General features: G+C 35.8%; 1 protein-coding gene across 1 annotated transcript in view; it reads left to right on the top strand.

Annotated features, from left to right (window-relative positions):
• Nucleotides 1-13,642, top strand: part of LOC139133148 (protein FAM135A-like) — a 71,653-nt gene that overhangs the window by 14,073 nt on the left and 43,938 nt on the right. The gene's annotated exons all lie outside the window — the stretch shown is intronic.

The following is a 13,642-nucleotide window of genomic DNA, read 5'->3' as shown; positions in this document are numbered from 1 at the left end:
ATCATTTGATTCACATTCGTCCGGTGTAGACGATGAACATTTGTCAGTCGACGTATGTTGTTACCTTGTCAAGGTCGGTAACGAAATGGGACAAGGAAAAACGGGACCGCGGGATTGAAACGACTTCGACATTATCAGTTCACTTCCATTGTGCCAAAACGTCTGCAAACCAAAGCAGCTATTGTTTTGTGGCGTGTGATTTCTGCATCGCTACGTATTTTGCCTTGGGAAAATTTCCTGTCGCTGTCTTGAAGCCCATGCAATTTGTTTCCACCTTGTATTTTCTAATCCCAAGTAGTTCCAGTGCCGCGGTTTCTGATATTTCATTTTTATTCATAAATTGTTCAACTCACTCAGTATTCTCATCGAACGGACAATGTCGGGTTTCTAGACCTTTTGGCGCAAAGTCGTTTCGGCCGCACAATTTCCGACGCCAAGACGTTTAGGCAACGCGACCAAAGACGTTTCGGCACTACCTGGTCGGGGGAACTCGTGCCAAATGTTACAAATCAAAACACTGAGAAGTATAGTGTCAGCATTCACATGCTTTAAAGTTTGTGAGAACATGGTGAAAAACCGTCAGAAAAGAGTTTCATATCATTTTCAATAGCAATAGCCGCCGACACTGTCAAAGTTTGAAAAGCGGCGCCTAAACGGCACTGTAAAAGTCATACTGGTCAGAACGCAAAGGTCACGCTTATGAATGTGACCGGTCTGTCAGTTACTTATAAGTTTGAAGGGAAAAAAAATAAATCGTAACGGGGGTGTCGAAATGTCTTGGGGCCAAAAGAAGCCGAAACTTCGGCCGAAAGAGGCCGAATGTAGCTTGAATGTTGAAGATGTGAAGGGTGTCTGTTGCGGTACTCAAGTGTTCCCGCTGTCACTAAGGCCGCCAGTGGAACGTACCATTTATGTATACGGGACAGCCTCTTCAAAGATGTTAACATTACGAAACTTATCCACCACTCCTGGTGCTTTACAAAAGCACAAAAATGTCCCAGATAAAACATTTAGTGTGTGGGCCATTTTTGTAATCTGAAATTGTACCGTCAACAATGTCATAAGTCTGACCTTGTCCGATTGTGTCGATAAATTGTGATCTTTTGGGAGCGGCCACCCTATGAGAAAAACTGTAAGACCCACCTTTCGCCAGGTACACACTATGGTCTTGACCCACGCAGTGAACGGTAGGTGTTAATGGGATTTTCACAGCAGATGCTGTCTAAGTGCATGTGAATACTGTGACGCTGCTTGCTTAGCGTAATCCCTTGTCAATCAAGACTTAACGGTAGTCTCAAACGCCAAAATGTACACCTGTGCCTCTCGTACATTTTTATTCCAAAATTTCACCCCAAAACAGGAACTTCACGACCAAGATATTCTACACACAAGGAAGATCAATATTATAGGAATACTTTTCAGGGATAAAAGAAAAATCGTGTTTTTATCTCAAAATACCAAAACAAAGGCGGAAAGCTACCTTAAACAAAATTTTCATATTATGTCATTGTGAACATTTCCATAAGATTTTTCATAAAATTGCATGAAGAGTTGATGAAAAGAATCATGTAATCGCTTTCAATAAAATGCAGTTCAAACAATACCACCGGTTAAATCACAGGGTACACGGGCTTGCTGTTTGTTTGTGTTTGTTTGTTTGTGTGTATGTTTGTGTTTGTTTATTTGTTATTTTTAATAAAATAACAGCGAAAAGCTGTTTTGTTAATATTTGTCAATAAAGAGCAGTTTATTTGTTTATTTGTTTGTTTATTTATTTATTTATTTGTTTGCTTGTTTGTTGATACGTATTTCTGATGGTTAGGGTTAGGCTTAAGTTAGGGTTAGGGTTAGGGTTAGGGTTAGGGTTAGGGTTAAGTTAGGGTTAGGGTTAGGGTTAGGCTTATTCACTCCCTCTATATATAGTGGGAGTGAATAAGCCTAACCCTAACTCTAACCCTAACTTAAGCCTAACCCTAACCCTAACCCTATCCCTAACTTAAGCCTAACCCTAACCCTAACCATCGGAAATACTTATCAACAAACAAACAAACAAATAAATAAATAAACAAACAAATAAACAAATAAACTGCTCTTTATTGACAAATATTAACAAAACAGCTTTTCGCTGTTATTTTATTAAAAATAACAAATAAACAAACACAAACATACACACAAACAAACAAACAAACAAACAAACACAAATAAACAACAAGCCTGTGTACCCTGTGGTTTGACATCGAGAAATTCATCACCTTTCAAGACACATAGAAAACCACCGACGCCTTAGGTTATTGGTTTAAATTCTATTTGGTCTGCGCATGAGCATTAAAAAGACCACCTAGGTTATTAGAAAAACATAGGATACTGGTATAGTGCAATGGTAATCCAAACTTCATAGGGCTTGTGTATGATGTCAGTGCAGTAAAAACATGACAAAGAAGTACATTATTTTTCAGAAGCTTCAAAACATTCCTTTATAGCTACAGACTTTTTTCTTTCTGTATATATAAGTTACAACTTTTAACTGCAAAAATACTTTGAAGGTACAATTAAAATGGCTGTTATTATTTGTACATTAAGACCCAAGAAAGTAAACATACAAACATATGAACTGTTAGAATTTTTTCTATGAATATGAAAGCCCCACTAGCTGTAAATCTTGAAATTTGTTGACCTAAAAAGGCTTCCTATTTTTTCTGGTTTTCTTTAAATTCTACCCATTAACAGGATATAGTCTTTTGCAGCTTTACAACTTATATTCTTTAGTGAAAAATTGGACAAGTAAATTTACATTTTAACCATTATTTTGATTTCCCACCATACTACAAAGAAAACAAAACATTTTTGTCCCAGTTGAAAACATTGAACACTATGCATTACATTGGACTACTCTGTTGTTTCCGTGAATATTCAAATGCATATATGCACGGTGTACACTGTTTTTGCTATATTTGCATTGGGTGCCATTTTATGTTTGGGCACACATTATTTTTCTTGTTCAAAATTGCACATGCAGTCTCACTGGGCAGTTAACAATACTTGTATTCCAACCCCTCAAAGAGCACATTCCCAAATCTTGTTTTAGTTCAGAAGTAAAATCACATAAAGAATGCTAAATGATACTGCTAGTGGGGCTTTGATAATTAATTTAATATAAATGAGCCGTCCAGCACTCTTAGAAGTGTGAGGAGAACCCTATGAGAATGTCTGACATTTTCTCATGATAACATGATAATTTTCAAAATAAAGTGTGTGAAATGAAAAACCAATGTTTTAGCTTTTTTCAAACACGTAAATCATACTGGGCAAGTGGTTTTCCAATTCGGGCAAGTGAACCGAACCCCTCACTTGCCCAAAGGGCAAGTGGATAAAAAAATAAGTGTCTTTCCCTGACAAGCCCTATGAAGTTTGGATTACCATTGCACTATACCAGTATCCTATGTTTTTCTAATAACCTAGGTGGTCTTTTTAATGCTCATGCGCAGACCAAATAGAATTTAACCAATAACCTAAGGCGTCGGTGGTTTTCTATGTGTCTTGAAAGGTGATGAATTTCTCGATGTCAAACCACAGGGTACACGGGCTTGTTGTTTATTTGTGTTTGTTTGTTTGTTTGTTTGTTTGTGTGTATGTTTGTGTTTGTTTATTTGTTATTTTAATAAAATAACAGCGAAAAGCTGTTTTGTTAATATTTGTCAATAAAGAGCAGTTTAATTGTTTATTTGTTTGTTTATTTATTTATTTGTTTGTTTGTTTGTTGATATGTATTTCCGATGGTTAGGGTTAGGGTTAGGCTTAAGTTAGGGTTAGGGTTAGGGTTAGGGTTAGGCTTAAGTTAGGTTTAGAGTTAGGGTTAGACTTATTCACTCCCACTATATATATGAGGGAGTGAATAAGCCTAACCCTAACCCTAACCCTAACTTAACCCTAACCCTAACCCTAACCCAAACCCTAACCCTAACTTAAGCCTAACCCTAACCATCAGAATACGTATCAACAAACAAGCAAACAAATAAATAAATAAATAAACAAACAAATAAACAAATAAACTGCTCTTTATTGACAAATATTAACAAAATAGCTTTTCGCTGTTATTTTATTAAAAATAACAAATAAACAAACACAAACATACACACAAACAAACAAACACAAACAAACAACAAGCCCGTGTACCCTGTGATTTAACCGGTGGTATTGTTTGAACTGCATTTTATTGAAAGCGATTACATGATTCTTTTCATCAACTCTTCATGCAATTTTATGAAAAATCTTATGGAAATGTTCACAATGACATAATATGAAAATTTTGTTTAAGTCCGTGTTGCCTCACCAGAAAATCGCTCTCGTGAATTCGATTTCTATAAATTCTAGGTATTATTTTTTTCACTTGTCCCGTCGGGCAAGTGGCATCGGAGGTTCACTTGCCCGAACGCGACTTTCACTTGCCCCGGGCAATCGGACAACCCTTAGTGTCTTTCCCTGGACTGACATTAACAGCTACTGGCCTTACGGACAACAGGGATACCAGGAACCTGTATGAAATGAAGCTTGTGTGAAACTCTGAGATTCCAGAATTACAGTGGAATGCACCTTGAGGACAGATATTCCGACTCTCAACTTTTACAATACTGGTAGTCTTTTGGTCTACCCCTTGTGGAGTCTCATTTTGAAGCTTATTAAGTAAAAATGTTTTCACCTGCTTTGTTTTGCGAAAATCTAGAATTCAATTGCCCCAGTAGAGTTGACTCAAGGATGGCTGCCATTTTGAATTTTAAGTGTTGATAAATATTCGGTCATTTGTTTCTCGAGTAGCAAATTTTGCATGGTGACCCCTGATTTTGATTCTGTTTTTTGAAAGGGAATGGTTGAAAGTTTCCTTGTGGAAAGTTTGAGCCAAACTTTCAGTCTTTCAATTTTGAGGCACTTACAACTTTAAAGTCAAATCAAATCAACTAAGGAAATTGATGCGTACGTACTTGAATATCGCACTAATCATGGATGCATTGCCCAGTTTTGGTCTGAGTAAAGTCAAAAATTCTATCTCATTCACATTTACATGAAAGCCTGTCTTCATAGAGTGGTCTGAGAATTCAAAATTTTGCCAACATCCGTGTAGACAGAAATGCCAACATCGAACCGTGTAGACAGAAATGCAAAAACATAAAAATGAACTACAGATTATTAATAAATGTAGACATTTGAGAACAAGCCTGCGTATCATCGTGCTCTTCCCTGAGATTTAGGTCTTCCTCTGTAAGGACACCTCTACATTAGAACACTGCCATTCCAAATCAAATTCTCAAATGATATACAGGTTTTGTGGTATTTGACTATCAAAACTCATTGCCCACTATGGATTGATGAGGAATTTACTTCTACAAGTATACTGGTCAAATGTAGGGGAGCTTGAGTCAAGTATCACCACAGTATATGTACATGTGCATTAATCAGTATTGCAAAGACCAGAAATTATCTGTGAAATAATTTAGCTTACAAAGAAACAGTTGACTTTCTTCAATATATTTTGTCATGTTTTCATTTGCCAACTTCGCTTTTAATAGTTCTATAATATGAAATGAAATTTGAAGCTTTCAGTGTTTGCCTCTTGGATGTTCACTTCATAGATATATCTGTAATCTGTATAAATGTATAATATTCCTTACATGTACATGTCTAACAAAAAAACAAAAAAAACAAGTTGTTAACTGTACTTCCAATAATGCTTTATGATCTGGTACAGTATACTGTATGCATAACCCAAACATTTTGTTTGCTGATTTGTCATGCATAGAAAGTAGGGTTTGTCAAACTGTAAAGAAATACGGTACATGTAATACAGAAAAAAGATCAAAATTTGTTTTCCTACCAGTCAGATTGATTTGATATCTCTCACTGGTTTGTACATGTACAAACTGAAGATACATGCAGGTCTATACCACTTTATTCAGTGAATCACAGCACATGTGTCAGCAATTTTATAGTTTTAGAGAACTGTTTGGCAATGTTTTACCAAAATATCTTCACAGACAGCACCTACATGTACATTTACATGTATCCAGCTACTTTGATATTCAATTGTGCTGTTAAGTTTTTGTAAAAGGATATATACCGTACATGTATTGGGAGAGTTGTTGTAATCCAGATATGTTAATGTTACGATGAAATCAGTAACATTTGATTGTCAATGCTCTTTTGATCGATTTTGCCATGAAATTTCAGAAACTGTTTAACCAGTTTCTAACAATTTGCATTTTAACTGCCAGTGATTCCTTTGTTGCTGTTTTACATCTGATAGACAAGGCATGTTTTGATAATTATTTCGGTATAAAGATCCATCGGGCATCAGCAACAGCATTCATGTTCTATCATTTAAGATGACTTTTCAGTGTGTTCAAAGCAAAGAGCTACAGGTCAGTAAATCAGTCTTACTGTTCATGTACCAGTATTCTACTGATATGTAAAACATACAAGGATTTCTTTCAGTACAGTCATATTAAATTACTGATATTTAATTGGCAGATAAAGGAAATCTTTTAAATAATTGATTTACAACGGAAATCTTCATAGCTCGTTACACTAATCTGTACCCACGATGTGTATTAAATGATGTCTGTGTTACATTTCAATGTATGTAGCAATTAGTGTGCAAGCTCTACATGTTTAATACAGGTTACGAATGCATTGTACATGTATTCTTGGTAATCCGTGGTGAGTTACATGTAATGAATAATGGTAAACATATATTTACGTGAGTGTGCTGCAATACAGATTGGACTATGCCTGTGTATTGATAAAATGTCATACTACATGTATGTGTATCTGACACAACTCCTTAGATTTACAATACTGTCGTTTGTGGAGGTTCACACAGCATGCACAGGTAATACGGAATTACATGTACCTGTGCATGCTGTCCCCACAAGACAAAAAGTCAGTTATCCCCAGCAGGAACCACGAGATATGCTTGAGTCCAAAAATTATGCCTGCTGTTTAGCTCAAGTGGGGTAAAGATTGAGTTTATCAAAAGGTAGTGTCTAATCTAATGCTTTGACTCATCCTATCATATAGGTTGAGATCCGTCAACCTACCCGGTATGACAGTGTTTTCTAAAATACTGATCAAAGTTATTTTATGCAGAGATTATCTCATTCATATTTGTTCTACAGTGTATTTTTTTGAAGATATTTTTATCATTTTTGGTGAAAAAAAATATTTTTCTCCAACAGTCTAAAACTTTGAAATTGTTCTACATTTTCTTCAGGTGCTCAAGTTCGTATGATTTGATGCTTGTAAAAAATTACAACAAAGGTAGTTTGTTTTTAGGACTTGCCACTTTTACTTTAACACTCTTTTTTTTACTATGACAAAATCACAGCACAAGTTCGTTCAGCTTTTAGAAAAGGTCTAAGCACCTGCATTGACTATGTGACGAAAAAAATTACATGTATCTTGGAAATTGGGCAATATTAAAATCTGTGCACTGTTAACCAAAGACTTACATGTAATTTACAATTACTGTACAGTAGATGTTTTGTACAGACCTACAGTACTGGCAGATCATGTCAAGTCAGTGCAAAGTATCTTATCGTGTTATGTGCATTGTGATGAAATCTGCAATGTACAGGACCAGCAGATTTTGGTTTTTTCAATCATTTTTAAGCTTGTGTCGCAAACTACATGTACAGATATATGGGAGAAACAGTGTCATAGATACAATATTTCTTGATTTAGTAAGAGATTGGTTGAAAGTACACTTGAGCAAAAGTTGAGTCTTTTATGAGCTACTACAGGCACTGTGCACTGATAGTCACTCCCAGAGAAATCAAAGTAATTTATCCGTATGATTATCAGTATGAACTTACGCAGCAAATTGATCAGAGGTACACTCCTGCTGCATGAAAAAAATATCTGAAACACTTCCAAGTAGGTGGTAATAGTAGTATTTTATTTATGAATCATTTGACCTGAAAATATTATATAGGGTTTTCTGAATTCTACACCAAGAAGAATGAATATTTGTTCATGCCCATGCTGTGCACATTAGTTTTTGGTGTCCACTTTACATGTAGCTTATTGACTGAAAGCATCTCTGTAACATTAAAAAAATCAGATACCCATGGAGAAAGTGGACCAAAATGTACTTTACACCATTAACCTTAGACTTTCTCGTATTCCATTAAACAAACTTGGTTGTAGAGAATGTACCGGTAGCTGCGTCATTTTACATAAAATTGCAGCCTGGATTTCCTGTAATGACATCTTCTGATATGTTATTAAGGTACTATGGGCCTCAAAAGTGATAGACTTGAACTTAAAATTGCTCAAACTTTCCTCAATGAAACTTTCAACCATTCTCTTTCAAAATCGAGAATAAAAATCAGGTGTCATGGTGCAGAGCTTGGAACTAGAGAAACAAACTACCTGACATTTACTGGTACATGTCTGTCAACTTCAAAATGGCTGCCATCTTTATCATGTTAAAACTCTATGGGGGAAAATAAAATCTTGGATTTTCGAAAAATTAAGGCAGAGAAACTTTTTGTTATTTGTAGAGCTTTAAAATGAGCCCCCACAGCCAATAGATCAGACAAGAATTGTAAAAATTTGAAAATTCTAATATCTGTCCTGGAACATGTTCTGCTTCAAGATGACTATACATTGTATAAGTGCATCAGATTTCAGCCACAGAACCATGGTTACTATTACAAAAGCTGCCATCTAAGAACAAAAGCAGCCCACTTTTAAACAGGAACTTCCTCTATGAAAGTCGGATTATTGTAAATCTATGCAAATGTAAAAAAGCCACGCTACCGATCGAATGTGCTGTGTTTAATCCCAGAATCCCATAATTTTGCCATGTTTCAGGCGTTTATTGTCATTGAATCTTGCATATGATGTCTGTGAATATATTGCGACTAAACTTGAGTCGAAACAAACTGAAAAAAATGCTTCGTTTTTTGTCAGGGAATGCATATGTTTCAAAATTTCCCTGTACAACCATTTGACCCCTCTTTGCATATGTCACGAAAGTGCCCATCATGATTATTCAAATTCATCATACGGTCAAAGCGATGCAATGAGAATTCAAAACCTCGCGCCCAGTGTATGCAAATGGCTATGTCATCAGTAATCCCCCATGTGCGCCCACGGTCCTGTAACTTCCCATTTAATAAATTTTACACTGTTCGTGTGAACACACATTCTTTTCCTGCTCCTAATAAAACCAAAATAAACAGACACCACGCAAATGTAGAGTGTCTGAGAAGCCCGGTCCACTTTGAGGCCCATGTTATTGTAGGATTAACCTTCGGGAAGGACTTAATTTTCTGAATGTCAACTCTGTGTCTGTTAATGAGAGAACAGCACTGTAAGACGCCCATGTACAGATACAAATAAATAAAGGTGTATCATAGAGAACAGCAGCTTCAAAACCTCTGTAATCAATAGACTTTTGTAGACAGATTCATAACAATGGTTTACGCTAAGTATCGCTGAAAGAAAATTACATTTAAACACTGAAAAACAAATTACCAAATGTCAATAAATGCACATGAATTGGTACATGCATGATTTCATAAAACACACGCTGATATACATATTGAAATAAGAACAATCTCCAAGGAACACCCACTCAATGTACCCTATACACTACTGATGCAAAAACCGGCAGGTTACCAGGAGACTCCTGACTGAAGTCGCGTTTTTTCGACCTTCCCTTTAAGGAAAAACAGGAAATTGATGGTGATGCTGGCTGGAAAACGCAACTGTTATCACCTTGGCAAACAATAGATCCATCTTACATCTGAAAATGCATACTCAGCATCATGTATAAAAATACATGTAGATGTCTTTTATTGAACATTGAATTGAAATATGAAAATCAAAGGAAAAATCCCTGAAAAAAGTCCAAAAGCAAGAAAAAGCAAATTCTAATGATACTTGTAGGTGACAGTGTGCAAAACACTCAAAAAAAACTTCAAGGTCTGAGAAAATGATTAAGTTTCTTGATCCGGAAGATAATGTAAAACAGACAGACACCTTCCATTCCACCATATGTGCCTGTGTCGAGCATATCACCATGTATGTACAGTCAGACATTGGATTCAATGAATTAATGAAGGAGGTACATTGTAATTATATCAATTTTTTGCCAATAAAAAAATTGTGATAGTACTTTTTCTTCCAAGGGATTACTGTATAATTATTCACTCTTACTAGACTTAATCAAGTTAAAAGGTACGATATGTCGACTTTTCAACAAACTTGCAGATCAAACTATCTTACACAAGTTCAATTTGACTGGATACATCCGTTCAATAATTGTTGTAATATTGATATTTTATTTTTGAAATATCAAAATTACCCTTCCCTGGATATTGCTGTTTGTTTTTTAGGACTAAATTTTTCACTTATTTGGAGATGCCATGAGCTCAAAAAAACAGTCGACAAAATTCAATGTAATGATATAAAGTTTTTTGACCCTTTAACATTTGAAAAAGAAACAGCGGCACGCATTTGCACCTACCTTAGTTAGGCACATGCTAGGTCACAAAATTCAAATGTGATTGTAGGAACAGCTACAGAATGTAAACCAATCCCTGAATCTCTGTTACTCCAGTATTAAAATAAAATGTTAATGCATAAAAGCTACTCAAGATCTCAAAGCAGGTGTACAATCTCCATAAAACCAATCTCTATTACTTGTCCAGTAATGCTATAAAAAAGGAGCTTATAGTTCTTATTAAGAGTAATTCACACCTAAAAACATGATGTACATTGTAAATATTTTTCTAATATCACATCAAGGAAAATTGAAACCATTCCAGTTTATGATTAAGAATAAAACTCAGTGATCACCATGCTAATTTTAGGCTTTTAGAAATACATTAGGCACCTGTAATAAAATTCAGTTTTTGCTGTCCTTGAATTTTCTTCAAACCTTACCCTCCCCCGCCAGGTAAAAAAACAAACACAGAAATAAAACGCAATGTTAATACATACACTAACTTTCCGATGTATTTTATTTGGCGGGGTAACTATTTTTGAAAAACTGTGTATGTTTTTCATCATTTTGTGTGAAAAAGTACCCGCCCATGGACGGCAAATAAAAAAAATTATTTCAGGTGCCTTACCTGAAATTTATTATTTAAAAAAAATTCAAAATGGCTGCTGTATAATGCTAGTCATACACTTTTTTACATGGGAAAATTTATGCTCCAAATCTGTGGGCATATAAATATCAAAAACAATAGTAAATTGAAGGGGAAAAGGGTAACTGCTGCCTAGAAAAGCCAAGCGACGGGGGCCAGTCTCTCTTTTCCTACACAAAATCTATAGCAACTCCAAGCGACTGTTACCAAAGACCCTAAAAAAGAGGGTCTACGCAGTGACAGAGGAAAGGCTCGGTTCGGTCCTACACAACTATTTATAAAAGAAAATTGTATTAAATTAGTTTGTCGTCGCACCAAACGTATTCCTCATTTTCATCTTAGTTTTTTTCCGCACAAGGTCCTGATCAGCATACTGTTTTGTCGCACCAGAATGAACGAGTTTTTTCCGTACTGGACATACTCCTCATTTGCATATCATTTTTTTCCGCACCAGAACTGACTTCTCATTTGCATATTACTTTTTCTACACAAAGTCCTGATCAGCATACTGTTTTGTCGCACCAGAATGAACTAGTTTGTCGCAGGGCAGGTATTCCGTAATTGCATATCGTTTTTCCACATCATAACAATCTGACAAGCATACAGTTTTGTCACACCAAACATGCTTATTGGATACGTTTTTTTTCCGCAACCAGAGTAGCATTTGCCACAGCTTCAAGTTGCAGTTTTTTTATTCCGCAACGTCTGTACATTTTAAGTTTTGTCGCACCGCAACGTGAGTATAGAAAGTTTCCGCACCGGCTTCACATTGCCAGCATCCACATTTGGATAACGAGCAAGTAGAGATTTTGTAGCGGCAAGAGACGATAAGATTTCGCAGTGGCAGTTCAGCTCGGAATCGTTATCGTGGAGTTTCTGCATCCGTATGTTGGTTATGAGCAGCTAGAGATTTCGCGTCCGCACAAGCTTTTGTTTTTTCCGCCTTCACAGTTAAGCATCCACCACCATTGTTATAGTTCAACATCTCACTAAGCACCTCATAGATTGTTACCGCTGTGAATAAGGTCAAAGTGCATAGTGTTAGCAATGTTGATGCTGACTGATATTGTGTGGTCGCATAAACATGTTGTTTGATTTGTTGTTGTCACATGTGAAGTTGTCAGCACCATTAAAAGTTATGTTGTAGCTGGGTAATATTTTTTGGTATATTTTGACGGAAAACTTTTTTGTTTTCTACCGATGCATTTTCAATGGGGAAAGAGTTTTTACCAAGGGGTACCCAACAGCTTCCATATATTACACTGATATGTTTTATACTATACAGTAGAGCACAAAGTCGTAAATTATGTAAGGGCAAGTAGTAGCGTAGTACCGTAAATGGACAACACTAAATTCAATTCATTTATTTCAACCTGTGATTAGTGTAAAGTCTTTGCAGTTGGTATGAACACAGTTATTCAGTATTATGCTGTTGTACTTGTAGGGTATCCAAGAGAATTGGCTCAAAATAAATGATGTTCAGAGAGGTGTACAGAGTGTACTATCATCCATATCCATGTCAGCGGCACTAGAGACCCATAAATCTCAACGCAGTATATTAACTTTAGGCAAAGGTTAAATCGATAGTTAATTGAAACTCTGATAACTGCTAAGTGTTGTTTCTGCCGGGAGGTGCACTTTTTTCTCAATTGTTGCTTGCAGTTCAGTGCATTACTCAATTACTTACATGTAGGCATGCTGTTAACCTTTGGAGTGCTGTAAATTTTCCCGCCAAAATTTTTGTGCAAAATTTCACCAATTTTTCACCAATTTTTTATGAAATTTATGTACTTTTTTTGACAATTTTAGACCAAATTGACATAGCTTTTCATTGGTTACAGTTTTTGATCACAAATTTGGAAAAAATCTGGAAAAAATTGTCTGGGTTACATTTTATAAAGGAGGCAAAAATTGACTTCGGCGCTCAAAGGGTTGAGGGGGCAAGCCATGGTTCCATACACTGGAGGTCGTTTGGTTATAAATTTCTGAAAAATTATTTTACCTGTGTCAGATGACATCTCAAGAACACTAGAATGCCGTAGGTGGGCCCCATTTTCCTAAAAGCCATTGTACAATGTAGGTTGCCATTATATCCATTTTTTCATTTAAAATTAATATCAAGATACGATTACATATATACAGGTCCTCTATCACTGTATACCAGTATAAAAAAAAAGGATTTGGTGTGTGAAATGCATGCCCAATGTATTACAGTTTCACACTGTGTTTTATCTCATGTATCAGTGACATTATAACCTAATGCTCTGGATTATCAGTTGTGTCAGATGACCTTGATTATTACAACTGGAACGGAATGAGTGCCTTAAAGAAGGAAACTTGATCTCCTTTAATATTGATGTCAAGTATCATACGTTGAAGTCTAAGGTCATCTTAACATTTACTTTAGAATCTCTGCTCAGGATATCAAGTTTCACAGCTATATTTAAACTTGTGATATCAGAATTTTTTTTTCATGTATGGTACAAAGTGCA

Source organism: Ptychodera flava, chromosome 5 (genome assembly GCF_041260155.1).
Source record: "Ptychodera flava strain L36383 chromosome 5, AS_Pfla_20210202, whole genome shotgun sequence".
Lineage (NCBI taxonomy): Eukaryota > Metazoa > Hemichordata > Enteropneusta > Ptychoderidae > Ptychodera > Ptychodera flava.
Note: the sequence above shows the minus strand (reverse complement) of the source record. Positions and strands in the feature narration are given on the sequence as shown.